Source organism: Pinus tabuliformis, chromosome 5_2 (genome assembly GCF_031772625.1).
Source record: "Pinus tabuliformis cultivar Carrire ecotype Pingquan chromosome 5_2, CPIR1, whole genome shotgun sequence".
Classification (NCBI taxonomy): Eukaryota; Viridiplantae; Streptophyta; class Pinopsida; order Pinales; family Pinaceae; genus Pinus; species Pinus tabuliformis.
The window spans coordinates 860,835,999-860,863,614 of NC_142306.1; the positions used below are offsets into that span (position 1 = coordinate 860,835,999).

A 27,616-nucleotide genomic window follows, 5' to 3' on the forward strand; every position below is an offset into this window, starting at 1 on the left:
AATTCCATTGACCATTGTAGTGATACTTTCCTAACACTTATAGGTTGGACATAAACATAACCATAACTAATTGATAAAGTATTATAACAAATTAATTGCATAAAATTATGTATTATTAGATCCTTAAACATATTGTTTTTAGATTTTTAAACAATTTTTTGTACTAATTCAATATTTTTTAATACTCCCTACCATAAAGCAGCAGCGACTATAGTAATCAGTTTGTGCCTGTATATTAGTGTATATATAGAAATCACACCGTTAAACACAAAATTTTGAAGCACATAACTTTTCTCTAGCCTTTTAAATATTGACAAGGTTTTTTTTAGCCAATAAAGAGTTTGAGGTCTTATTTGGCCTCTTAACAAGGTAGAGAGGCACAAAATGTACATTAAGAAGCCATATTCTCAACCTTTCTTTTCCGTTATGAATTAATGCTAACATTAGTTGGTTAGAATTAAATCTTTGTATGTAATGTGGCCCAAATATGCATGCAGCTCCCAAATGTGGATGATTACATGTGTCTGACCAATTAGGCTGACATCCCAACGTATTTATTGCTTGTGATGTGTTGTCATGTGGTGTGGTGTAACGGGTTTACTCTAAATAATAGAAACTCGAGCTTGTACGTAGACTTTCCCACAATGGAATAAACTCTTCCACTCAAAAATATGCCAAGGCTTTTCAACTCACATATATGCCAGGGGTAACGTAACTAGTCAAGGTGCCCTGTGACTCTAGCTTGTACACAGGCTTTCCCAGTCTAGATTAGTCTTTTCTACTCATAGATATACCAGTGGAAATGGAATCAGGCTAGGTGCCCCATGGCGCCAGCATGTTGTGGTGGGTGGTTTCTTATCATGACGTTACTTCGTGATTGGTGGGTGGTTTCTTCTCATGGCATTACTTAGTGATTTCAAGAACATGAGAAACTTGAAATCTAGTATTTAGGTGGCCTAGTGAGTTTGGATTCTTGTGAACTATGTCTACCAAATATCTAATCAAATGGTGAGTTGAAAAGATGAATGAAAAAATAAACTCACTCGTTCTCAAAATATAAGATCTCCTTTCCTTTTTTTTGTGCGCGTCATAAGTGATTTCTTATAATTTCAAGTGAGAGTCTCTGCAACCAATGTCGATTGTATAAATGTATTCATAATTTCAAGTGAAAATGCATGCTACAGACACTTCAGAACACATTGATGCTGAATTATGGAAATAACTAATCTATTACACCTTATCTCTCATCCGCAATTCTATTTTCATGAATAGATGGAAGGTGGAGGTGGAAACCTTAGGTTGTGCATGAGGGCTTATCTCTCATCCGCAATTCTATTTTCATGAATAGATGGAAGGTGGATGTAGGAGCATCTGTACTTAGCTAGCAATGTGAAATTTTATTCACATGTTGTGGCTAAACAAGTTGAAATTCATTGACTGATTGGTCAAAACTCAGTTTTACGGAGAGGGTTGGATCTCTCGCGAAATGAGTTGTATTTCATTATTGTAATAGTTAGAAATTGTCTTATTTTAGATTTAAATATAAGTTGTTAGCATAGAGCTAGGAATTAGAGATTTGTTGTTAGATTTATTAAAAATAGAGATTGAGTTGCTAGACATAGTTAGAGTGATATCTAATTGATAAAAGGAAGGAAAAATGTAATGAAAAGGGGGGATAGAGAGAGGATTGAGTGGAGCGAGATCAAGAATCTTGTGTGGATTGCATTTGAAATAGAGGTCTTTTATTCATGTAATCAGGCCAAGGCCGAGACTCTGTAATTATTTTTATTGTGAATGAATGATATTTTGTGTGTGATTAATTATCAAGCCTACAGAAACCCTCGTTGTGCTTTTGTTTCCTTTTTATTCGGGCCGAGTGAGTATCCCTTTGTTTTGCAATGTTTCACGCCTAAATCATATGATTAATAGAAGTTTGAGGCCTTTTTTAAATATTGTTGTTTGATGTAAATTTAATCCTAACCATCAGATCACCCACATCGGGTCGGCGAAGTGTCTTTACATAGTTTCGGTCCCGCGAGCATAAATCCAATTTACACTAAGATTTAGTGCAAAACAGAGTCAGATCCAAAATCCGGACTTGGAATTTTATCGACAGGAACCTATATCCTTATTGGGTCCATAAGGCTGATCGGATCGGCACATTGAAGTTGAAGGCGTTTGTCTAGTGGACATTGCGATTTGTGATTGTGCAATTCAATCGTGACCGTTGGATCACTATCAATCATGGCTGTTGGATCGCGACAGTGGTTTCACAATAGTAAACGATATTTCGGGTGGCTCAAGAGCTGTAAGTGATATTGAATGTTGGTCCCCCGATCCCATTCACCATTCGACATGTAGCAGTGGAGGAGAGAGAGAAAACCATTTATCGGGTGATTAACCCTCGTCTTGTTGTCTCATTTGAATCTCCAATAGCCGTTAGATCAAACAGATCCAGATTGATGGCCACAAAGGATCGTGCGCAATGACTTATCCGTGTATGATGAGCGCTATAAATTCCAAGGTAAAATTCTTTGTTTTGGCGTTTTTCCAAAGGCATTCCAGTTTAAAAGAGAAAGGTCAGGTTATAATAAAAAGGTGATCTGCGGGGTGATTGTGGGGGTTTCTTAAGCCATTATTTCTGCCAACATCATTTGTGGTATCAGAGTAGAAGTGAAGGTTGATTGTAGAGAAAAATGTTGCCAAGGGGAGGAGTTGGCATTGGTCAAGGAAGGCCTGAAGCAAATGCAGTTCTACTGGAAGAGATTCAGAGTCTGCGTAAGAGAATGGAGACAATTGAGACTTCTCAGAGAAGAATACCTAATGAAGGAGCTGACAGTGCTAAAGAAGAATCTTCTAAGGAAGAAGAAGAGGAAGAAAATGAAAGCACCAGAGTTATCAAGATGTTGGCAAAAGTAGGAGGAAAACCAAAGAAGGAAATTCCTACATATGAAGGGAGTCTCAATGCAGAAGAGCTAATGGATTGGATCAATTCATTGGACAAATATTTTGACTATGAAGAGGAGGCCGACGACAAGAAGAAGGTGAGATTTGCAGTTACCAGATTGAAGGGCCATGCAACTATCTGGTGGGATGAGCTACCGACATCCTGAATGAGGAAAGGAAAGTCAAATATCAAGCAATGGGACAAAATGGTAAATAAAATGAAAGCCAAATTTATGCCTAAAGATTATCAGTTAAATCTTTTCAAACCATTGCAAAATTTAAGGAAAAAAGGAATGTCAGTTAAAGAATACATAGAAGAGTTTTATAGATTGAGTATTAGAGCAGGACATGCAGAACATGACATGGAAAAGGTAGCTAGATATATCAATGGCTTAAGGTATGATATCCAGGATGAGATTAACATGTTGAGTCTGAAGACTATTGAAGATGCCTATCAAGAAGGTTTGAAGGCAGTAGAGAAGATGTTCAGAAAACATAATTAGAGGAATAGAGGAAGAAGCTCAGTAACCCAATTGTTTCCTTTTCCTTTGGAGGTAAATAATATGATTTCCATCTTTGAGTTTTTTTAGGAATTCCTTGTTTTTTATCTCCAAAATGAGGGCTCAACATGCCTTGAGATTAGTTATTATGGCATTCTTGTTGTAAACTTTTTAGTATGCATTTCATATAAATCCCTGGAGGTCCCCTGCTCAATATTAGTGTTTCCTCCTTTGGAGGTTGCTATGGGGATGATTCTGTAAGGAACCAAGTTTTTCTAAATGGATATTTCATTCTTCACTAGATGGATACCCCATTGATGCATATTATCAGAAAATATTGGCCTGGGACTATACTATTAGTTGTCAGAATCATGTTGATGGGCATAGGGGGGAGGTTATTACCATCCTTCAATTCAATTTCCATTTGGATCTTTTGTTGGTATGTTTGCTTCCTACCTATTCAGACCTTAGTACAAAGTATTCAAATTCTAGTTCCTTGAGTTACACACCCTTGGGTGCTAACGAAGAAAATAAAATAAAATATTTAGGTGGTTTTATTGATGGCGTTGAAGCTCTATTTGCATTGGAATCAGATAAATATTATACCCATAAAACTCTACAACAGAAACGTGGAAGGTTGTTTGATATGAATGGTGTCAATGAAAGGTGTGCTTGAATTAATTTGACGTTTAGATTAGGCTAAAATGGTTTTCCTGATCACCACACCATATCTAGTTGTTGATATGTTTCTCTATATTCAATAAGGTCACTAGTTCCGTTATCAAATATCAATATTTTTGTATATCGGACTAACCATAGGAATCCCTTTATAGACCATATTAATGAAGTCATGGTTTCATCTTCCGTTTTATTATATTAAGATTTCTTTTAGGATGGGACAATATAAGGTTCCAATGCAAACTTGTTGAGCCATGGTGAGAATTTGGATGCTTGATATAAATGGAGTTACGTTTGATCCTTGAGATTCACCAATTCAAAATTAAAATTAATTTGACTAGAGGGGGTAGTTGTTTCATTGTGTCATTTTAAAACTTTGGATCTTGCTCTTTACTAGTATATTAGAAAGAGGATTGTACAGTTTATTCACTTTGTTTATCTCTTAGTTTTTGCAGGGCCATTTTACATTAGCTGGATGTAGATGACTATATAATCACTAATTATAGTTACTTGGTTTAAATCTATTGGAGTTGCTTTCAGTCATAAATTTATGTTAGATTTGTATGACAAGAAACATATTTTTTAGTATTGATATGAAATTTATTCAACTTAAAAAGGTTATATTTATATCTGTGGGATTTTCAATTGATGTTCCTTAATAGTCATTGTTGTATAAGAAAAAATATTTGATGTATTGTGTTCATTTATTTGGTCATGAATTAATAGTTTCTGTGAAAATTTCTCTATATTCAGAGGTGATTTGTCATAATTGTTTCTCTTAACATTATTGTTATATATATAGTTATGAGGTTGTTGGTTTATTTAATATAGTTTCTTTCCAATGGCTAGCAAATGGTAGGATAATGGATGTGTAATGTTCAAATGTTTGGGAGTTAATGTAACGATTTCTCTTGTTTGTAATTAGTTTATTTTAATATCGCAAATCTACATTATTCCTAAAGTACCTTCACATGCTAATATATACATGTTATCCTTACCAAGAAGAAATGGCTACTAAATTTTAAATTATGATTCATAGGTGTATTCCAAAGAGCCTCAAAGCGTTACTGTGGGGAGCCTAGAGAAGGAAAAAATTTCATTGTCTAAATAACTAATTAATAAAAATTATTTACTTATTGTACCTAGAGTCATGCTCCACAAAAAGCTTTTCAGACCCATACTTGGGAATGACTCAATTAGATAGGCACTCGGTAGTGACTCAGCGACTATAAAAGCTCAACACCGGACACGAGAATAATTTGGCCAAGAAATAAAAATAAGTGAGCATGACTCTCAAGTAACTTGGCACCAGACTCGACGGTTAACTGAGTCATCCAACTTGGCACGAGCCTCAGCTGTTCAATCGACTTTTGGGATTTGTGACTCAATCAATATTACTTACAAAGTATGATACAACATGCTACTTCGTATCATAGCCTTTAAGGATTTGCTAATATTATGATGCACAGTTCTGTGTATCAAGCATTTATGGGATATTTTTAGAATAATACTGAATAATTTTCCAAGAAGTTCATTGCACTCGATAAATTATGTAATTCCAGAGAATAGATTGGTGTATCAAGAGCTTTGAACTTATATGTCAACCTTTGGTGTTTCTCATTTTCCACGTTCGGTTTTTAGTCCCATTGAAACTAAGAGGACAAATCTAGAGTAATTGATGGTACAAACTCGTGATGTTTTGTTAAGGCAAGTTTCATATCTCTATAATCCTTGTGCTCATGATGGTTTTTTTGCTAATTCAATGAGATGTTCTCTCCTTCCTAGTCCTACTTCTAGGTATAAGTAATTTATTATGCATGCCAATATAAAATATGTATAGGGCTCAAGAGTACCTGGAAGATATTATTTGCATGGTAATCAATTGTTATTTGTATTCGATGTGAAAACTAACATCCTAACTACGGCCTTGGCATGAGACGCTTGATGAAATTGAGAAAGTTTCCTTTTATAGTAGCTTCATGTAAGAACCTATGGAACCTTTTAATTTCCATCCCGCACATGTATTCTAGCCTTGCAATAAATTATAGAGTTGATTACTAAACTACTAGAAATCATGCCAAGATATAGACTTATATTCTTGGTTCAATGTCATTTCTAGGGTAAACAAAATCTAAGAAATGTTTTTCTCGACGATGAGTAGTGATTATTAGAATTTTGGGCTTTAGGTAGCAAGGTAATTTCAAAGTGGCTTTAAATGTTGTAAGGATATTTTTTTCCCCAAAATGTACCACACATTGTAGACAATTATCAAAATGACGATATTATTATTATGAATCAAGTAAATTAGATAATTGTATACAATTATCAAAATGAGGATATTATTAAGAATAATGTAAATTAGATAATCTTAATTCCTTTCTCAATATTTCGAAGAGATAATTAATCCATTTCTATATTATTTATGTAAGTTTAATTTTCTATGAGATAGTATGATATGTACATTGGGGCTTTTTTAGAATCATTGGAAATTGAAGATGCATTTGTAGGAAAAGGAAGTCCATCATATTAATTTCTAGTTCGGTTTTTCATTAAAAATTCAAACAAAGCTAGTGAAACAAGGAAGAACTTGATAAAATAACACATTATATGCATAACATGAGTCTAATTTGATAATTTATACATGAAAAATGTCAGGCACAGGTAATGCTTTCACTAGCTACACTCTCCTTTTACTTTAACAGGCCAACAATTCTGGCATTGTTGAATTTTGTGAATGCTATAAACATTGAAGACATGGAAAAAAATATTGATGAAGAACAAAATGATACACTCATGATCATTATCAAGAAATAAACTCGTGAAAATAACATTAAATAAAAATCAAATGGGACACTCTACTAGAAGGATTCTTAGGAATGGCAAATATAGAGTGATTTTCTCACTAGTCTTGAGTATGAGACACGCATAGTTGGTTCTAAACAAAACACAACGTGTTACTTTGTATCAAGATAACTTACATGTTGATATAAATTTATACCATAAGTACCATCAAAGTTTTCTAATTGCAGAGAATTTCATTTAGTTATAACATTGATCTAAGATTATGTTATTTCTAGGTGTTTCACGATTATGAGTTTATGTTATTTCTAGGTGTTTCCATCCACCTTTGGTGTAAAGGATTCTTTGGGAAATATAAAAGTAAGTGACAACATCCTTGATGATTCCCACCCATACTATTGGATTTGTGATATGCATCATCCTAGTGGCTCATCCTTTATCGAGATATAGTATGGTGTATTCTTAGTAAATTCTTTATTAGATGTATTGTTCTGAGAAAAAGATTCTATGAAACTAACCAAAAGAAAGTGACAAAATTTCAGGAGAGATATTGATGGATTGATACATTTGTGAAAAATTTACTTTATGAAGGAGATATTTAGATTAAAACTAAAATGGAGTTTTTGCATGTTTAGAGCTTGTTTTATTATAAAAGTTTTGTATTTTTTCACTATGCACAATTTTGATAAAAATGCAAAGTTGGGTGATCAATGACATCATGTTCGCCAATAAATAATGCTTCCATGTTCCTTTTCAAATGTTTTGAATACTATGATTTGATTTGACCTTTTTTTATTACATCAATTAAAATTTTGTGGTTGATTTTTTTAGTTTGATTTAGTATTTCCAAGATCTAATAGTATCTTGAGATTTTTCCAACTAAAGTCACATTTTGATTTTGGCATAACTAGAAGGCTAGAAATTAGATGTCTGAGATGATAGAATTGTTAGGTTGTTTAAATCACATGCTATGACGTGATTATGTAAATTTCAAAATCAATGCATGATGGATGATTAAATTTGGAATTCGAATTTGTTTTCAAATGAAGCTTGCCATGCCTTTCACTACAATAAATCCATGTGACTAGCTTCCTCTTTAGCTCCCATTTTTGCTTCCACGGGTTTTTTAAGTGTATTTTTCTTCACCTTTTTGAAAAAAATGGTGCTATTTTTGGCCTTGTTTCGGCTATCAAAACTAGTTGGTGCTAAATATCTCTGACTTTAGCACTAATGTAAATGGCCAAGTTAACCTCTCCTTTAGCTCCTGATGTAGGTTTATGTATATCCTCTTGTATAACGTCTTAGTTTTCTCCTCATTATGGAAATGTTTTTAGCATCCACTTTAACTTCCTTTTTAATGACCTACTTTTCTCCTTGTTATGGCATTGTTTATAGTGTCCACATTAGCTTCCTTTAGCTTCCTATTTAACATCATGTTTTGCTTCATTATTTCTTGTGAAATATTTCCTTGAAACTCTCTCATTCGAATCACATGATGTCCATATATAGAGTTTAATTTTCTCTCCTTGTGATGCAATTCAAACACACATACATTACTTATCTACTCTTCTATGTGAAGTGGTCCAATATTTGTAAGATTTTCTCATTGCATTTATAATTTGAAATTAGTGATTAGATATATGCTCATTATACTTATGATATGAAGTTAGAGGTTTGAGATCTACTCATAATACCTATGATATGAAATTTGAGATTTGTGGCATTTATATTGGTTTGAGATATGATCTATTTATCTAAGATATGTGGCATATATATCGGTTTAATATCTGATCCATTTCTTCAAGATCTGTGGCATATATATTGGTTTGAGATCTAATCTATTTCTTTGAGATATGCAACATTTATATTTGTTTGAGATTTGATATATTATGTGGTATAGTGAGAGGATCAACATTGCATTTGTGATCTTGCTGGATGACTTTGTGAAGAGAATATTAGTACTTGTGGAGGCCACTTATGGTTTTATGCATTGTTGAAGGATCTCTTTGAGGAAAGGAAGATATTTATTTTGTAGAACTTGGGACCACCATTCATAGGGTTTTATTAATAGTCTCCAAGCCAGGTTTCTTCCTAAATCTAATTGCATGCAAGGATGGCCCTTTAAACCCAGACCCCCTTCCTATTTTGAGATTTTAACTGTGGTCCAATCAACTAAATGTATTTTCTTCTTCATTTTTTTTTCCACCTTTCCACGAGAATTTTCTATACACCTACTAATATGATCCAGTAATCCTTTTGTGGAAAAGAGGATTGAGCCCTGGAATATATACAAAGTAGACAAGGTGGATTTTATCAAGACCACTCTTCTAACCAAATTTAGCCAACTAGCACCCCAAGAAACCATTTTCTTTTGAATTTTTGAAACTATGTTATGCCAATATTTAGTAGTGGTCCCTTTCAGAGATATTGGAATACCAAGGTATTTAAAATTCTTCCAGTCCTTTTCACAACTAAAGCCTAAGCTATCAAAGAGTTGATTCAGATTTTAAGGAGCCAATACAATCCATAAATTCTACATAGTTATACCATACGTAAACTTCAAATATAATATGTCATTAGAACTAACAAATAACAATGCAAGTTGAATAGAAACCTATACACAACTTTCACATAATGCAAGTTGAAGAAAAACTTAGAATGTTGTATGAAATTTAAAGAAAATTATTTAAGGGTAAAAGTAAACATATAATAATTCAAAAGTATGTAAAATAATTAAATAAACAATCTACAATTTGAAGATTAACTAACAAATCAAGCCTTAGCATGCATTTTAGTGAAGCAAGGAAATTTTGGTCTACTTCACAAAAATGCACACCCAACCTTCATTAGAAGGCCAAATTGAATGATTCATATTAGAGAGCACAGTTTTAATCATAATGAAAATTAATTTAGTAAATAGAAATTTCTACTATGCAAGATTATGCCAAATTGGATCAATTTCAAAGGGTTAAAGTCAAGGTTTGTGTGCCTCAAATAAATGCACACCAGGTCTTGTACTTAATTGAAGGTATGATAGCGATCATTCCAACCTAAATGTAAAAACATTTAATGAAACATATTATAGTCATTTTCGTAAGGGAAATACTATATACTAAAATTCAAGTCTGCTAGAATAGCAATTGATTATATTTGTCAATGATCACAATCAGAACAAATATGCACTCCCAAGACAAACCAATTACACTCTTCCTAATGAAATTTTAAATGGGACATGATTGGACAATTAATAACCTTAGAATATAAGGTTGCATCATGTCTGATAAATATACTACGTGTTGGCATTATGATACAGGTGTTGTCCTTGATGGCAACTCACTCAGAGGTATGATACAGGTGGCAACTTAATCAAATGATAGATCATAGTATAGTAGAGAGCTATACATAGGTTAACCTCGGTGAAAGTGTGTATACACGTGGAAGAGAAGAACAGAAGATGCGTATACGTACACACACAGGTCCACAGAAGGAAAGGCACGTACATGTCGGAAAACCAAGTTTTGGTCCCTGGTATTTGGCCCGAAGTGTTGACCCCAGGTATTGGGTCCAACGTATTGGTTCTACATGGTTTTGGAGCATGGTATTGAGAAATGCCTAAAGCTATATAAGGAGAAGATCATTAGGCCAAGGGGGCAGGTGTGCAAGTGTTGAACATCTGATGAAGTGTAAGATCTAGTATGCTAGTTATGGGTTTGTGATGCTTAGCTTGATCTGAATCAAGGATGCACCTATGCAGTTGATGACAAATGATGGATCAGGATATTAAGGCTTGTAATGTATATCATTATATGGTTTGTTTCTGGATAGACTAGATCTGAATTATTGACGCAAGTTTTATTTTATGAATATGATGATCTGGGTATGACTGATGTCTGAAACAACTGCAAAGTTATGAGTAAATATTTGCAGATATGTATGCGGGTTGGCCTTTGTGAAAGCACATATGTATGCTGGTTTGGTTCGTCATAGTAGCATATACATTATGAGATATGATATTTGAAGTTGCAATTGGATCTAGTTATTGTTGTAGAGTTCTGTTGTCTGTTCTGTGTTATGGTGACTATGTTGTTGATAAGGTTTCAGTATTTCAGTATTGGGTAATTCAGATATTGATGATGCAGGTGTAGTTGATGGGTTTTGCAATGGTGATTGTTTTGTGATTCAATGATATTGATGGGTCCAGTATGAAAATTAGAAGAAACGTGGCCTTCAGATTATGGTGTTGTGCTTCAGGAGTATCTAGTTTGAAAATTTATGAAACGTGGTCCCTGGAAGAAAAGAGAAGGTTGTAGCCTTCTGTAGGCCAGCACCTATGTACTAGTACATAAGCTAGTAGAAGAGATAAGGGGGTTGTAGCTCCCTTCCAGGAGAGTTTGGAAAATGAGAGAAGGTTGTAGCCTTCTGCAGGTAGAAGCATGCGTACTAGTATAAGACTGCACTAGTATAGAAACATTGTAAAAGGATGTTTCTAATTAATGAAAGATAGAGATGAATTGCAGTAGGTGGTCTTCACCCTCATTAGGTTTCCACCTTATATCATGGTGTTCATGTGTGCTCCTTATGTGTGATGATCTGTTCTATTTTAATGCACCTATTTACTGTTAATATGGTTAATAATGTTCTGATGCACTCATTGAAGATCAACTAACTGAATCATAAGTTTACTGGATATATGCTAGTTGCATTAAACACAACTGCATATATATGCGGGTATGCTTAACTGAAGTAGCGTATATGAATCTGAGTATGAAAATGAAAATTTCATATTGAGTTGATAATATTGATTCACCCCACCCCCTCTCAGTATTATTTCCAACAATTGGTATCAGAGCAGGTCCTTTGGTAGAAGCTTGATCGATTGAAGGAGATTTGCAGAACAATGGCAAAGAAAGTGCATCAAAAGAAGAAGACAACTCAATGGAACAATGACAGCCTACTGTTGAGTGAAAGCAAGTGTTCAAATCCTGAATCACCTCAGATTGAAGATGTACAAGCAAATGAAGCATCAGATAAAATCATAGATCAACAAGATCTACCTAGCAAAAAGGAGAGTGCCCTCAAAGAAGAAATTATCAGCTTAAAAGCTCAGGTGGAATGTGCCTTCAGAGTTCGTCAAATGTTGTAGGAGCTGAATGAAGAACAATAAAAAGAGATTCTCAAACTAAGGCAACAAGTGGAAGAAGGAAGAAAGTCTGAAGAAATTTTGAAGAAGCAATGTCTGGAAAAGGAAGAACAACATCAGGTTGAGGTAAGTATCTTGAAAGGTAAATTAGAAGAAAAGGATAAACTATTATGATTTCAAGACAGTACTAATATGTTGGATGATATTCTTAGTAATCAAAGGTCGCCTGCTATAAAAACTGGTCTTGGTTTTTATGAATATGTTGAAAGTGAATCTAGCACACAAGGTGAGGCAAGGAACTCTAATGAGAAATCTAAAATGATCAACAAGGAGATAAGAGGACAACAACCAAGGAAAGAAATTTCTCAAAGAAAATATTTTTCTCCTAATTGTGGAAGTGATAGACGATTATTTTCTCCAATGAAAAATGTTGAATGTTATGTATGTCATAATTTTAGACATGTTCTAGCCAGATGCAGGAGTAGAATGGTTCAAGACAATCAGACATGAAGATCATCACATTATAGGTACTTTAAGGGATATTGTTTTTCTTGCAATATGTTTGGTCACAAAGTTGTTGGTTTCTATATAAGGAATATGAAACATGTAAGATGTTATGCATGTAACAAGCTTGGACACATAGAAAAGGAATGCAAGAGAATATTTTGGGCACCATACCAAAAGGAGAAAACATCATCACAGTTTAAGATATGGAAGAAAAAGGAAGTACAACCAGAAAGATGTCGCATAGCAGACTACACAGACATGAAAAACTCAGAGGAAGTTGAAAGTGTGGAACATCAGTGTTATAAATCCCATACACAGTTTTAATCAAGACATATAGCATATATACGTGAGCAAGGCGCTGCACAATCGTGTATATGATGTTTTAAAGGAAAGAAACAATACAAAAATATGATATGGTTCAGTCACTTATCTACTCTATTTGATGATGGATTGGCATAGGCTCAAGGGGAGCATATGCTTCAAATAATGCATTGTTGGCGTTATGGTTAGAAGTTTTTTATTAACACATCTTGCTACTAATTTTTGATTGGCCAAGAAAATGGATTGTAGGATTACAAGTCTGGATACTAGTGACAGATGTTATGGTGTATGATAACTACTAACAATTATCATGGTCTTGTCCTTAGTCTTTGTGAGTCATATGATGTATCTTGTTACCCTACAATGCATGGGACAGATGATGTAATGGTTCTTATGGTTGAGTCAAAAATGGTGTATCCCCACTTGGTTGGGAGTTTGATGTATGTATGAGTCTTTAGGAAGGTCATTGACAATGTATGTATCGAGTCATGTTATGCTTTTGTAGACCTTACATGTGCTCAAGAGGAGCATGGATGGATTGGTACATCTTGGCATGTACAAAGGGGGAGCTCAATGAGAGATTTCAGCAGGTACTCAGGGGGACCATGGACAATAGAATGTATATCAAAGAAGAGAATATCTTGGTTCGCCCTTTGCCCTTGATGTCAAAGGGAGAGAGTGACTTGGTGATGTGTTTTCCATGAAGTCCAAAGGGGGAGATTGTTGGCATTATGATACAGGTGTTTTCCTTGATGGAAACTCACTCAGAGGTATGATACAGGTGGCAAATCAATCATATGATAGATCATAGTATAGCAGAGAGGTACAAGTAGTTTAACCTTGATGAAAGTGTGTATACATGTGGAAGAGCAGAATAAAAGACGCGTATACGTACACACGAAGGTCCACAGAATGAAGGGTGCGTACATGTCGGAAAACCAAGTTCTGGTCCGTGGTATTTGGTCCATAGTATTTTGGTATTGGTCCATGGTATTTGGCTTGAAGTGTTGACCCCAGGTATTGGGTCCAAGGTATTAGTTCTACATGTTTTTGGACCACGGTATTGAGAAAGGCCTCAACCTATATAAGGAGAAGATCATTAGGCCAAGGGGGCAGGTGTGAAAGTATTGAATATCTGATGAAGTGTAAGATCTAGTATGCTGGTTATGGGTTTGTGATGCTTAGCTTGATATGAATCAAGGATGCACCTATGTGGTTGATGATGAACGCTGGATCAGAATCTTAAGGTTTGGAAAGTTTATCATTATATGGTTTGATTCTAGATAGACTAGATCTGAATTATTGACGCAAGTTTTATTGTACGAATGTTATGAGCTGGGTATGACTGATGTCTGAAACAACTGCAAAGTTATGAGTAAATATTTGTAGATCTGTACACGGGTTGGCCTTTGTGAAAGCGCATATGTACGCTGGTTTGGTTCTTCATAGTAGTGTATACATTATGAGATATGATATTTGAAGTTGTAGTTGGATCTGGTTATTGTTGCAGAGTTCTGTTGTATGTTCTGTTTTCTGGTGACTCTGTTGTTGATAGGGTTTCAGTATTTTAGTATTGGGTGATTCAGAGATTGATGATGCAGGTGTAGTTGATGGGTTTTGCAGTGGTGATTTTTTTGTGCTTGAATGATATTGATGGGTCCAGTGTGAAAATTATATGAAACGTAGCCTTCAGATTATGATGTTGTGCTTCAGGAGTGTCTAGTCTGAAAATTTATGAAGCGTGGTCCCTGGAAGAAAAGAGAAGGTTGTAGCCTTCAGTAGACTATCACCTACATACTAGTACATAAGCTAGTACAAGAGCTAAGGGGGTTGTATATCCCTTCTAGGAGAGTCTGGAAAATGCGAGAAGGTTGTAGCCTTCTACAAGTAGAATTTTGCGTACTGGCATAAAACTGCACCAGTACAGAAACATTGTAAAAAGAATTTTCAAATTAAAGAAAGATAGAGATGAATTGCAGTAGGTGGTTTTCACCCACATTGGGTTTCCACCCTATATCATGGTGTTCATGTGTGCTCCTTATGTGTGATGATTTGTTCTATTTTGCTGCACATGTTTACTATTAATATGGTTAATAATGTTCTAATGCACTCATTGAAGATCAACTAATTGAATCATAAGTTTACTGGCATTAAACACGGTTGCGTATATACACAAGTATGCTTAACTGAAGTAGCGTATATGAATCTGAGTATGAAAATGAAAAAGTCATATTGATTTGTAAATACTGATTCACCCACCCCCCCCCCCCCCCCCACCCCACTCAGTATTACTTCCAACACTACTTAACTATGTTTCCCACTTATACACAACTTTCACAGAAGGCAAGTCGAAGAAAAAATTAGAATGTTGTATGGAATATGAAGTATATATTTTTAAGATCAAAGTAAGGATATAACAATGTAAAAGTGTGTAAAATAATTAAATAAAAAATCTACAATTTGAATCAATCAAAATTTCCAATAAACGAAGTTTGGGAATGCATTTTAGTGAAGCAAGGAAACTTTGGTCTGCTTCACAAAAATGCACGCTCGACATTTATTTCAAGGAAAAATTGAATGATTCATATTGGAGATTTCTTTTTTCCTCATGAATAACATGAATACAATTAAATTTATTTAATTTAGTGATATGAAGGTTGAACTTAATATAAATCAAAGTGTTGGAGCAATCATTGTTCAAGATGTCTCCTGAAAAGTATCAACATTTTGTGAACAAAAAAAACTTACTTGAAGAAAATTAATGTGTAAAAATATTAATTAAGTAGTGCAAAATTTGAATCAATAATATTGGCCAAGAAATGGAGCTTGGGAATGAATCTTAGTGAAGTAAAGAAATTTTGGCTTGCTTCAAAAAAATCCATGCCCAACCTTCATTTCAAGGCCAAATTGAACAATTCGACTTGGAGAGTATGATTTTACTCGTAAGTAGAATTAATACAAGCAAAGTTTTATAATTTAGTAATATGAAGCTCAAAGTTATTGTAAATGAAAGTGTTGCAACAATCACAGTTCATGGTGTCGCCCCAAAAGTGTCAATAGTTTGTGAACAACAGAAAATTACTGGAAGAAAATTAGTGTGTAAAATTAGTAATTAAATAGTATAAATCATCCATTGTGTCCTCATTCGATATGACACGATCTATTACCATGTCCTAATCTAGCTCGTGTAATACAAAACATTATCAATAATTTTTAGTACACTAATTATATCATTTCAATGAATATGCTATCCAAATCAAAACTTCACTTTAGTCTTGTATTTGACATATTCATATCATGTTAATTTAGAGTTGAAAAAAAATAAAAAAATTATGACCCCATGTGTATACATCAAACCAAAATTTTGACAAGAAGAGCATCCAACATCCCTATCCCACATGACCATCTTATTTTTCAAACATTTCCCTTGATCATCGAAGCACATTTAATCACCATTTATGTGTATTTTCAACCAATAAGTTTTACATCAGAGGCCTAATGGAAATAAAATTAACTTTCTCTCCTCTATGTTGTACTATTTGTGAATTCATAACGGTTGAGGTTGCTTTGTCTTCTTACCTGCATTATATATGCAAATTTCGTTGTCATATCTTCTTCAACCCACTTTCATGTTTGCAATTTAGTAGTTCTACGTCATTCACGTCCTATGTCCATGACCTGCTTTGGACCCTGTAATACAAAACAATGAAAATATTTTTAGTACACTAATCAAGTCCAATAATCAACAATGAAAACAATAAGTGTAAGGGAAAAATTATTGGTAGACTATATTTTGAATAGTCCATACTTTGTCCTTACAACATAAATATTAAATGAGATTAGCATATTTCCCCACATAACACACTCTACCATTAGGGTGTATATGAATTTTGTTTCATTCCTCATTTATAACATACTTTATGAAATCATTTTAGATCTAATTAAATTACTCTATAGTGAATGTAGTGGATTATTCTACTAAATGTATTCTATTAATATTTGATTTTATTTGAGAATTAAATAATGTTATATTCTTGTAAATTTTCTACTTCCAATTTTTGATGGAAAAAAATAACTTGATGGTGTTAGATTAGGCATTGTTTGTGCCAACTTTTGTGCCTCAACTAGATCACATTATGATACATGAGTCAACACTAAAGTCAACGATCAACGAGTAGAAATTTAAAAATTCCCGTAGGACAAAACTTCGAAATTAAATACCCAACAACTATTAAACAAAATTTTTTTATCAGATTCTTTCTTTCTCCTCTGAGAATTTTTTTCACTGTTGATAGGTCCAGACCTAGAAAGAAAATAATAAGCTCCTCTTCCCCTCGCGGGTCTCAATATAGGACATATATATTATGTGATAGTAGGGTATCATATATGTTGTTTCTCCTCTAGATGAATTTCTCACTACCTTCTTCTGAATCACTTTTTCGGGTTTGTGATCATGTGTGTGATAAGGATTTTCTAGGTCGAGCTTTGAAATTCACTTTACATTTTATTTTATTAATTGTAAAACTAGTACATCATTATGTTGAACTCTTAAATAAACTCTATGTTCTATTATAGGTTTCTAAGATGCGTATAATTCCATGGAGGTTCGATTGCTTGAGCTTCTCAGAGGAACTTTAGACACATCATTATCACAGTTATATTAATGTGATTTCAAGTTTAGAAGTGAAACTAGGTATGTGGCTTTGTATAACTACCTAAGATTATGTCTAATTCTGGTTTGAAATGGGGTTATTTGATTTGTATATACATTTCAGAACTAATATGGAATGATTTTTCTTTGTTTTCAAAGTTATTTTGAATAAAATTATGATTATATTGTTTTTTTTCATGTGGGGTATATATGATGTGATGGTTGTGCAGATGCCAAGGGAACTGTTTGTTTTTCCCTGATTAATTTAAGCATATTGTGTCTATGTGATATCCATATTTCTTACCTTGGCTCGAATTTTTTCCCTTCACACAATGTGATATCTTTTGTTGCACATTCTTTGCCTTGGCTCGCCTCCAAGGAAAATATTTTCTATCCCAGCCTCGAAATGTCGAGCGAAGGGAAGGGAGCAGGAAGTGGACAAAATGAGGTAAGTAATTATCAAATTACAAATATGTAATTGTTTAAATTTTTTTGATGATTGTTAGTTTATTTTTTATTAAAAAAAACATTTTATATATCTAGTGACATGAGATTTCTTGGGAGGAAGAGGCCTTTGCTTCAATATTGGGGATGGAGTCACTGAACAAAATTGAGAATGTGGACTTGAAAATGCTTGCAACATACATAGAAAACAATCAATTAAAACCAGCGAAATATTGCAAGCACATCAATGGTTTTGAAGGGAACCAGTAGATTCCTAAATTTCTCTTGTATCAAGCATAGGAGCAAGGAGGAAATCTTCAAGCATAACCACTAATAATTTGGAACATGAAACAAAGACTTTTAATACCCAATCCACTCCTGGGAGACAAATCTCTTCTTCTACCAAACTCCGGTATGAATCTAGAATTGGTAGCTATGATACAAGGATAAAATACTGTGTGGTTTCAGGTGAAATCCATAGATCATATGCTAGGGATTTTTTTGTGAATATATCGAAGGAATCATGCCTTGTGTGGTTCAAAGAAAATCTCCATTTTCCATTCTCAAAGATACAGTTTCACCTACGAAAAGAAATAATTTATGGCATGGAGAATAAATTTGGCATAATTTGGTCTGCTAAAAAGGTTAAACTAAAAGAGTCTTAGAACTGCACGAGATTTACGTGCAATCGAGAAAAGAAGATATACAAAATACCACTCGAGCAAAGGCTCAAAAGAAGGCCAATTCATATAATTTTAAAAGTATGGAAATAACTTGTAAGAAAATATCGGAAGTTTGGTAAACATAGGAAGTCTGGTGAGGACAGAACCTTGGTATTTGAATTTTCTTGTAAGATTATATAAAATTTCTTAAAAAAAAATTGTATTTTACTTTTGCATAGTTAAATTCAATTAGAGTACATTTCAGGACAAGGCCTCCAAGGTTAGTGGCAAGAAAGGTCTACACACCTTGATTTGTACTTTTGTAAGTATATCTAATATATGAAATGATAATTTTTTATTTCCTAGAAAAAAGTAAATGATCGCATATTAATTAGCTTAACTAGTCCATGTGCCATTTTTTGACAGGAGCACAAATATGCCCATCATCCAACACACTTTGAAAAGGATGTTACAAAACAAAATGTGGGTGTCCTTTTTTATATGGATGGAGAATGAGGTATCAGTAGTTGAATTTCAATCAGTTAGCTGGATATTGTTGTGTTTATATGTCAATTCACATTTCTTACAACATAGAGTATAAGCAACATAGCCTTGTTTGCCATATATAGCCACTAAAAAATGTTGTACATTCTAATTGTAAAATTGGTTGGAATGGTTGGAACATGGTAGGATAAATGGCATCCTCGTAGGGTAATATATGGGTGGAATAGTTTCCACCATATAAATGGAATGTTTCCCACCATACCTTGCATTAAATATCTAGGGTCCTTGAGTTATTTACACTTCCAATTCTCCATTCTTCTTCATTTGGGATTCCATATGGGTACTAATGTAGACCAGGGCCTAATTTAGTTCTTCAAAATGATTGGCTAGGTGTCTCATCTCCTTCCTTATCTCATGCATCTTGTCATTATAACAACCTCTAGGAGGAGGATAACTAGCTATGACATGATTGTATCTAGAAATTTCCAAAATCCAAGACTCCAAGTATTACGAAAATGAAGACTAAAACCACACAGGAAAAAGACAAAAACAAGAGGATTGGAGGGAAAAGCATTTTTGAGTATTCGAAAAGACCAATCAACTGCAAAATCACATTAAAATCCAAATAAAAACCAAAAACTAAAATTACAAACCTATCCATATTTTCAACAGGGAAAATAGGTTCATTACCATCCATAGGTGACCTATAATTTTGCCTCTCTCCCCACATAGATGTTTAATTTTATGGACTAGATTTGACAACCATATAATTTATTGCATTTTGCAACATTTACTCAAGCATATTCATCATTAACCATTAAACAGTAGAGTACTAACAATGTTAATTTTCTTAGGGATAGAAGTCTCTGTTGTAGATAATTTGATTTTAAAACATTTTCACATTGAATTCACCCCATATCATCATAAGAAATTATGTCGAGAGAACATTAGAAATAACAAAAAAACGATATAGTCGTAGGTATATCATGATATCTTTGTCATAGTATTAACATATATACTTCATATCTTTGTCATAATATTTTCTCATATCATAGATAAGAAGGCCCAAAGAGATCGTTGTCATACCCGAGAACTAAGGCCCATTAGGGCATTCTTTCACCACAATAATGAGGCCCATTAGGGCATTTTTACACCACAAGAATGAGGTACAATTTCACTAACCCATAGGATGGAATATTCATTATATAACTACGAAATAATTATAGGTCCTAGTGTGGATCCAATTCTATGGTTTCTTGGTTGGGAGCGGTAGGGTTTCGAAGCCATGATGGTCGAGCGAGGGTTTTGAAAGACTAGGGTTAACAGAAACAAGGTATGAAGGAAGAGAAGCGTTAGCGAGAGGAGTAGGGAAGCAAGTACCCTAAGTGCAATCGAACTTGTGAAGCCAGAACAGGGAGAGGAAGGTAAATAAATCAAGAGAGGACTGAAAGACTCCATGGCAGAGGACCTAGGGAGGGGAGAGACCCCCTCCTACAAAAACATGGTAGCGGGAGAAGCAAGTGGGGGCAGAATGCGGAAAGACCCAACGGAGGACAGTAAGGACGCACCAGTGCTGGGGAATAGATGGAAAACGAAACTTGGAGGCAGATGTTTACCCATAGCACAGAAAAAACCAACGTATGTAATACCCAACAACAAACTTGAGGACTACAGATGCTATATGAGAGACCATGCCTTGATCTGCAAATTTGTAGGTTACTGGCCGTCAGAAAGGGACTTAGCTAAGTGGATACAACAAAGATGGAAGCCGAAAGGACATATAGATCTAAAGTTAGGGGCAAAGGGATTTTTTACAGTGATATTTGCAAACCTGGAAGACAAGGAAAGAACCTTTGAAGGAGGCCCATACTTCATGAACAACGCACATTTATTTATGAAGCATTGGGAGGACAGACACAATCAAGATCACGAAAAATGCTTGCAGCACCCATCTGGGTAAGACTATTTGGATTACCAATGGAGTTTTGGGACCTTGATATCCTAGAAGGCATAGGTAACACAATGAAAACCTTTGTTAAAGTAGCAGAGTCAACAAAAAGAGGGAGGTACACATCCTATGAAAGGATTTGTGTCTATATGAATATAGTTGAACCACTGCCGGAGTACATAGAGTTGGAATACCATGATGAAATTTGACAGCAACCAATAGACTATGAGCATATACCTTTCAGATGTAGGATGTGCCATGAATACGGGCATCTCTTTAAGCAATGTCCATTGAATAAAGAAGAAGAAACACCAAGAAAACAAGGAGAAGAGCAAAGGAGGATAGAGGAGATAGATGAAGGAGAAAAGGGTTTCCAGGAAATCTATAGGAAAAAAGACCAGGAAAGGAAAAGACAAGGATACAACAATCTATAATACCAGTAATAGTAGAATATCAAAACAAATTTCAAGCATTACAAGAGGAAGAAGAAGAGCATGAAAAAGAAGAAAATGTGGAGGAACCCATGGAAATTGTAAAAGAAACAAAGGAATTAGACATAAAACAGAAAGGTAAGGCAAAAGAAGGAGTAGAGGAGAGTATGGAGATGACAGTAGAACAACCCCATATGGAGACAGAGGTGCAGAAGAACAATGGAAATGAAGAAGAAAAAATCATGAAAAGATTGCTACAGGATTGGAAAAATATTGATGAAAGGTTCATCCTGGAAGCCCAAAAGCAATTGTATAAAGAAACATTCCAGAAGTATAAGGAAAAGAAAGGAATTACTGAAGAAAACCAGATAGAATACACAGGATCGCAAGGAACCCAAAGTTTGGGAATGGACAGTACTGGAAAAGGAGGCAGGAAACAAGGTAGGAGGACATTGAATGAAACTATACAAGCGGTTGGAGAAATATTGGTCAACTCAGGCAAGGTCATACCTCTTTCAGAGGTATTTCAACAACCATCTAAAAAGCTATAAAATGATAGTCACAAGTTGGAAAATCAGGGGACTTAATAGTAAAGGAAAATAGAGGTACCTAAAGGAGAGAATAAAGAAAGACAAGCCTAGCATAATGGTAATCCAGGAAACAAAAATTAGCTCCCAACAGTTAGAAGAGATAATAAAGAAACAAAAATTACAATATGAGGTGATGGCTCAGAACGCGATGGGCATAGTGGGTGGTTTGGAAATCCTATGGAATCCCGAGGAGGTACTGTTTGAAAATTGGTTAAGCTTACCAAGAATCCTTTCAGGTTTATTTAGAGTGGTAATATCATCAGAATGGATTCTTATCACAAGAGTCTATGGACCGCACATACCAAGGGAAAGGAAAAACTTCCTAAAGGATTTGCAAACCACAAGAAGGATATTTCTAGATATACCATGGATAGTAGGGGGAGACTTTAATATGATTTGCACAATGGAAGGAAAGAAAGGTGGTATAAATAGACCGGATCAAAACATGGAGGAGTTTAATGAGATGATTACTAAGCAGAGATTGGTAGATATCCCTACAATTAACGGCATTCACACATGGAATAACCGAAGAGGAGGTAGAAACCAAATAGCTTCAAGATTAGATCGATTCCTTATATCAGAACAAATAATGAACAGGGACGTATTTGTAGAAGCCACAATAATGCCGGCGATGGGTTCGGATCACTGGCCGATTAGGATGGAAATAAATATTAAGAAAAATCCCCTCAAAAGACCCTTTAGATTCGAGGCCTTCTGGCTCAGGAATCCGTAGTTTTTATCCAAAGTTGAGGAATGGTGGTCTCAAAGCACATTACGAGGAAAAGTTAAGATGCATACCTTTCAGCTAAAACTCAAAGAACCTAAAGAAAGAATCAAAAAATCGAACAAGGAGGAGTTTGGAAATATAATGGTAGAAAAGCAGAAGCTAGAATAGGCAATGGAAGAGATACAACAAAAAATTATTACAGAAGGCAGAAATGAGGAAAATAGCAAAGAGGAAGGAATCATCATCAGCCAACTAGAGGAATGGAGGAAACAGGAAGAAATCCTATGGAGACAAAAATCCAGGATAAATTGGTTATGTGAAGGAGAAAGAAACACCAAGTTTTTTCACCAAGCTATGATTCAACATAGACAAAAGAACATAATCTTCTCTATCAAAAATGAAGAAGGAGAAAGGATAACAGAACATGAAGGAATAGAGCAAGTATTGGTAGGATATCATAAAAGCATATTGACAGAACCACAGGTAGACAGAGCAGCGGCCACAGATCTTATTTGTAAAGAGATTCCTAGGATAATAACTGAGGAACAAAATATGGCATTGATGAGGGCAGCAACTCTGGAGGAAGTGGAGGAAATCGTGAAGGGTATGAAGAAAAATAAAGTGCCAGGACCAGATGGATATACAGCAGAGTTCTATCAAGCAAGTTGGAATTTTCTGGGACAAGAAATACTGGAGGTGGTAGAGGAATCTCGTATAAAACAGAAGGTATGGCTGGGTCTCAACTCTACTTTTCTTACATTAATACCTAAAAATGCCAACTCTGAAAATGCCCAGGGGTTTCAACCAATTGCCCTATGCAATGTAATATACAAAATAATCGCTACTTTGATAGCCAAAATATTAAAACCCATCCTCCCCAACATTATCTCACTGGAACAAACCGGATTTGTGGAGGGAAGAAAAATCCTGGATGGACTAGTTGTAACTCAGGAAGCGATCCATACACTAAAACAGAAAAAATAGAGAGGGATGGTGATAAAGTTAGATTTATCAAAAGCTTATGATTGCCTAGACTGGAAGTACCTCAAAGCAATCCTTGCTTCCTATGGGTTCAACAACAGATGGATAGACTGGGTCTACAACATGATATCAACCCCTATTTTCTCTATCCTGTTAAATGGGGCACCAACATCTACCTTCAGCGCAGCCAGAGGAATAAGACAGGGTGACCCTATATCCCCTTTCTTGTTTATATTGGTTGTGGAGGGTTTGGGAAGATATTTCATAAAAGAACTAAGGGAAAGGAAAATTAAAGGATTATGGCTGTGGGGAAATAATCTTCCCATCACCCACCAACAGTTCGTGGACGATATAATGCTTTTCTGTGAAGTTTCAATAAAGGAGGTAAGGGGTGTAAAAAGGATCCTGGACTTGTTTATGGAGGCTTCAGGTATGGAAATAAACAAAGAAAAATCGTGTACCTTTATCTTCAACACTCTTGAAATGATCAAAGCCCATCTAACTAGAACGCTAGGATTTAGACATGGGGAAATGCCAACAAAATACCTGGGGAACCAACTAGATATAAATCCTACAAGAATGACAAACTGGCAACATGTCATAGAAAAGCTGAAGAATAGACTTGCAAGTTGGTCTTTTAGATCATTGAACATAGCAGGAAGATTGGTATTACTGAAATCAGTTCTCCAATCTATACCAATATACCCTTTATCGATCATGGCCGCCCCCAAGGGGGCTTGTAATAAAATGAAGGAAATCTTTGGAAAATTCATATGGGGTGGGCTGAAACAGCAGAGGAAATGGGCATTAGTATCATGGAAAAGCTTGGCAAAAAGAAAAGAAGAAGGGGGATTAGGTCTTCGAGACCCAGAAATTTTGAACAAAGTTCTTGGAGCGAAGTTATGGTGGAGATGGATGAGGGGAGGAAATGACTTATGGAAGAAAATATGGACACAAAAATATAATATGCCGACAACTACAGCACGCATCCTAAGCGTAGAAGAAACACAAAAGGGATCTACAATATGGGAATTGGAAAGTTAAAGTAGAAACATTATAAACAAGTATGCATTCTGGGAAATATGAGGAGGAAATATAGCCAAATTTTGGGAGGAGGAATGGCAACAGAGAGATAAAAGCCTTGCAAAACATACACCAAAAAGCAGTCAGAGGGGGGCTAGAATATGTAAAAGAGTATTGGAAAGAAGGGGAACCTGATGGGATATGGAGAAACTGGAGAAAACCATAGGAATGGGATGAAAATATAGATCAAGATCAGAGAGGAATATATGTAAAAGAATTGGAGTCAAGGAAAATCAAAGCCAGACCATGTTCAGATATTTTGAGATCGGGAAAGTCCACAAGAGGGACCTTCACAGTCAAAGAGGCCTATTATTTAACAACCCGCCAGGAAAGGGAGGGAGAAACCTTTGATTGGGAAACAATTTGGAACAATAGATGGTTGCCGAAGGTAGCTATATTCGCTTGGATGGTGGGAAAGGAAAGGATCCTAACATGGGATAAGCTACAGAAAAGAGGCTTCACAGGACCTCTGAGATGCAGCCTATGCAAACAGGGGATTGAAACCTAGGAACATATTTTGAACTCTTGTCCATTTGCTCAGTATCAATGGGAAAAGATAAAATACCTCTTTGGAAAATCAAATAGAGATCCTAGGGACATCAAAAAGACCATCTTCCAATGGGGTGAGGGACAATTCGAATGCAAGGTAGTAAGGAGAACATGGAAGCTAGCCATTGGATTTGTCATATGGCTTCTCTGGAAGGAAAGAAATAGAAGGATATTCCTAGACAAAGCGAAGACCCAGAAAAGATATGGAGAGGAATTCAAAACGTAATTAGAGAGACTGTTCTAGCAGAAACTTGGGAGGAGGAAGACTGGAAAGTAAACCCTGAAGAAGGAAGAATCCTAGCAAAACTAAATATGGAATTCAGCATGGTGTATCCTATAAAAGAAAAACTGCAACGATCCCAACCTCAAAGCCCAGAAAAGTTTAGGTATCTTGAGCGGAATTTCATTAAATTGAATTTCGATGGGGCCTCCAAAGGGAACGCAGGGCCAGCTGGCTTTGGAGGCATCTTTAGAGACAACGAGAGACAAACAAGATGGGTGTATGCGGAATGGGGAGGAGTAATGACCAATAATGAGGCAGAACTGATGGCTATCTATCAGGGTCTAAGGATTGCAGTAAGGAATGGCTACACAAATCTAGAGATTGAAGGCGACTCACAGATAGTAGTGGAAACGCTAAATAATCTGAACAATGGGAAAGATTGGGAGCAAGTAGCAAGAAGCTGGAGGATAGCAGGGATCACTCAAGACCTAGTGGAAATTTTAAAGAGAATAGAATAAAAAATCATTAGCCACGTCAAGAGAAAAGGAAACAAAGCTGCGGATTATCTTGCAAATCAGGGATACAAAAATCAGGGGGAAGGGATTGACAGTATTTTGACAACAATAATGAGTAAAGTAGGGTGGGAGGAACTCAATACAATAATTACTCAGGACCATAATGAAGCCACAACACAATAAAAAAGATTCCCAGAGACCCCTGATCGGGGTGATAATGGCGGCGATCATGATAATTAAGACGAAGCAAGCGGGGATTGATGACAAGGCAAGCGGAAATAGGGTAATGATGAAGGTGGACAGAAGGATCAACAGAGAGGTTAACATCCCAAGGACGAAAGGAGATGAAGTAATGAGAAATGAAGGTGGTGGAGGCTACACTGCAGAGATGGGACGTGGGTACGACGACTCAGAACGGCGACGAAGGGAGGTGGACGGTCATGACAGCGGCAAGTGGCAGAAGGATCTGGAGAGAAAACTGGAGAGGCAATTGCGGAAAAGAATTCATAAGGAAGGGAGGAAGGGTATGGGAAGGAGTCTATGCACCGTAACACCGGATAACTTGCCAAGAGATAGGGTGGTGAAACCTCCAGTTTCGTCCGCAGAGAGATAGAGGAGTCAGAGGGATCAAGTGAGCAGGGCTGCAAGGAGAGAGAGCATGGCCACAAGAAGAAGAACGAGAAATGAAATGGAAGAGGATCGCAGAGACAGGGAAAGCCCGGAAAAGAAAGGGAAGCGAATCGATCCCGGGAAGCTATTGCACAGTATCAGATAATCCAAGATGAGACTGAGGATGAAATAGAAATGTTCGACTCCGACCAAGACAAGCCAGAGCAATCAAGAAAGAATCAACGGAACGACAAAAGGAAATATGAGGATAAATCTCAGGGAGAAAGGAGGTATACAGCCAGGGGAGGAAAAGAACAAAGGGAAGGAGATGACTTTGGGAGCACCTCGGGAGTGAAGAATATGGGAGGCAGAGGAAAATATATGAACAGAGGAAGAGGAGGCCGGGGACGAGGATGACGGGGCAGAGGAAGAGGACGGCGAGAAGGGAACAGAGAGAGAGGTGAGGCATCTACAATACAAAAATACAGGAAAACCTTGCAAAGAAGGATACTGCGTGTTCAACAAGCCTATAGTGAGAATACCAATGCAGATATAAGAAGAATAATACAGCAATTGGAGGAAGAGGCCACCTAGGGACAGTCAGATTCTGAGATGGAAGATTGGGAATACCTGTTACCAGATCCAGGGAACACCAGAGGCCGCATGACACTGTATAAACAAGCTTTGCATGTATACTGGGTGATGAAAAGATTGCTGGCTAAAGCTATGGAGCAGGTAGCCATGGAAATGGCTGAGCTGGCACAAGGCATACCAAATTTGAAGAGAGAAATGAAGAACATTCAGGTGA

At 35.8% G+C, this 27,616-nt stretch overlaps 1 pseudogene; it reads left to right on the forward strand.

Annotated features, from left to right (window-relative positions):
* Positions 1 to 2,696: 2,696 nt before the first annotated feature.
* On the forward strand, positions 2,697 to 4,122 carry LOC149162026 (uncharacterized; annotated as a pseudogene).
* Positions 4,123 to 27,616: the final 23,494 nt, after the last annotated feature.